Source organism: Octopus bimaculoides, chromosome 19 (assembly GCF_001194135.2).
Source record: "Octopus bimaculoides isolate UCB-OBI-ISO-001 chromosome 19, ASM119413v2, whole genome shotgun sequence".
Taxonomy (NCBI): Eukaryota; Metazoa; Mollusca; class Cephalopoda; order Octopoda; family Octopodidae; genus Octopus; species Octopus bimaculoides.
In genome coordinates, this window is record NC_068999.1 from 35,018,364 (window position 1) to 35,021,578 (window position 3,215).

A 3,215-nucleotide genomic window follows, 5' to 3' on the forward strand; every position below is an offset into this window, starting at 1 on the left:
TATATAAATATGTACACACACACATACACACATAAATATAGACTCCCACACATATACACATATATACTTCGACTTCGAAAGGACTATCAGAAACATTAATTTCAAATTTTGGCACAATACCAGCAATTTTAAGGGCGGGGTTAAGTCGATTACATCGACTCCAGTACTCAAATGGTGCTTATTTTATCGATCCTTAAAGGATGAAAGGTAAAGTCGACCTCGGCGAAATTTGAACTCAAAACATTAAGTTGGAACAAATGTCACCAAGCATTTTGCTCGGTGCACCAACGATTCTGCCAAGCAGGCCGTTCAAATTCCACAAATATTGTTGTCAACTTCCGTAATATACTAGTTGCAAAGTTTGTACTTGACGATAGCCGCATGTTTCACTGTTTTATGTCTATAGTTGTTTGTGGATTCACCTTGGTCTTATGAAACTACAATCAAACTTTCTGTATCTGCTCTTAGTGCTCAATTTTTCTTTGTTGACTTTCGCCCTGGCTTGCTTCCTCTTAATCAAGTCATGTGGAATATTGGTCATGGTGTGATTTTTCTTTCTGTTTTCCTTTAATAAATTATAGAATTCTCGCTTTGACTTTGTATTGCTTCTTTGAAATAGTTTGTCCTTATCTTGATGCTTTTCTTCAGTGCATCTAGTTTCCATTTCATAATTCTATAATCATTTGCATACAGAGAGAACCATTTTCTTTATGTTTCCGTATTACAAAACCCATTTTCTTTTTGCCTTCTTAATATTTTTCTAAACTGACTCTTGTTATCTTGTGGTTGTTTTCTATTTTTTCAGACCCCGCTCTCCTTAGATGGGAATAATAGGTACTTTCTACATATTGCTAATTTAGGTAAGATGGCTTCGGATCGTTGTTAAAGTTTGCCAGCTTTTGTTTTTAAAATCTGTTTTCACTTATTCAAACTTCAATTTTATGTTGAATCTGTTGTTTAAACCTAGAGAATATATTTCTACTAACTTTTATTTCTATAACTTTTATTTCTGATCTGTCAGTAATAATATTACCTAATATTCTCCGTGAGTTTCGTGTGTTGTATTTTATCAGTTTCATCAAATCATAAGTATTTGTATGGGTACTTTAACTCTAATTCTTTTTATGCAAGCTTTATGCCTAATTTAATATTCTCAGATTTAGTTAAATTTCCTCTTCTCATACTGACTTTGGCACATTTGTCTAATCCTGTATAGGTCTTTATGTCGTGACTGGATTTATAAACAATTTTAGCAGGTTTCCCAGCTCCATGGAACCCCTTATAAATATTTTCAAATCTTCCAACAAAGACGTTTCTAGTTTGCTCGTAGCATCTTTACTCACTGATGATTTTGTTCAAATGGATTGTAAAGGGGATTTGAGCTAAAAATGAATACAGTGATAATAAGTTATCCTGGAAGATTCTCCTTCTTAAGGGATACCGATTGTTTTAATTATCTTTCATTTACTTTGTATTTATATATTTACTTTCTATTTTGGCATGGCTTGACCAAGATATTTCCTTATTATTAGACGCGCTTTAATCAGGTAGGATATCTCCTCTGTGGAATACTGCCAAAATACTTAACGATAACAAATTCCGGCCAAAATCTTTACCAGTAGCATTTATAGAAATATATTCCGTTTCTGCACTCTTTATGTTCTTGTAACGTATTATTGCTCTTCAGGTAAGTAACCGACATGTCCGGTAAATTCACCGTCATCAGTTCAGCGCAGGTGAAGTTCACTGGAAGGAATGTTCACTGCGAGGAAAGTTCAGCGCAAGGAAAGTTTATGGAGAGATAAGTTCACAGTAAAAAAATGAAAGGAACCTTATTTTCGAACTCTAATGTGTTTCCTTACCGGATTGGAAACTTCACAGATAAAAAGTTTAAAAACCCTTATCACCAATTTATTCAAAAATCAAATGGGTTTAATCAATCAATTTGACGAAGAAAATTTAAATGATTAATGAGTTTAATCAAATCAGTAAACCAGATTTCTAATCAGTGATGTTAAGAGCTCTTCCACGCAAATAACCACGGATGTAATTATCTTCATTATAACTTTGAAAGAGTCTTTGAATTCGAGCAGCACATTCTTCACGGTGAATTGATGGCGGTGAACTCTCCTGCAATGAATTGATTGCATTGAACTTACCTGTAATCAGTAACGGGCGTAACCGTAAGAGCTTTGTATAGATATTCCAAACAAGCAGTTAGAGACATCTAATTTTGGAGGGTTCTTAAATTTTTGCTGGGGACAATTACTGTTGCTTTCTCCTCAAACGTCGAACGACATGTCGGTTCTGGACTGCTTGCTACGTGACTGATTACCGCGATATGCATATGACGATTGACCATTGTCACTCACCAGCACTTTCATCCTGTTTCTAGTTCTCAATGCTTTGCAGAATTTGTACCAGATACAGGGGTCGACTTAATAGATCAAATCTTCTTCCGCAATATCAGGTCTTGTGCCTATATCAGAAATAATTATTGTTTTTGTTGCAGCAGCAGCAGCAGCAGTAGTAGTAGTAGTAGTAGTAGTAGTAGTAGTAGTAGTAGTAGTAGTAGCAGCAGCAGCAGGAGCAGCAACAGATTTGATAAATAATAGTGGTAGAGTTGGTCATAATGATAATGATGATGATGATATGATGACAGTGATGGAGGCACATCTCATAATGTTATTAAAATATAAATAATAATAACAATACAACATCATTAATAAATAATTGATTTGGTTATTTTTGCCGCGGTTAATATTGTCGTTAATATAGGTGATAGAAAAGATATCTTGTTGTTGTTGCAGTTGTTACTGGTTTTGTAGTTGCTGTTGTTGTTGATGATGACCATGGTGATGATGATGATGATGATGATGATGATGATGGTTGTGGTTGTCGTGGTGGTGGTGGTAGTGGTGGTCATCGTCGTCGTCGTGGTAGCTGTGGTCGTGCTGGTGGTGTTGGTGGCGGCGGTTGTGGTGGTGGTGATGGTGACTGCTCGGTCGTATTAATAATGACGATTACGTTTGCATTTCTGCTTTCTTATTGATATATTCTTTTAATGGATTCTGCCGTTGAACTTAGGCTTTGCCAGGTAGTGTTGCCTCTTCATTGTCATCATCATCATCATCATCATCATCATCATCATCATCATCATCATCATCATCATCATCATCATCATCATCATCATCATCATCATCATCATCATCATC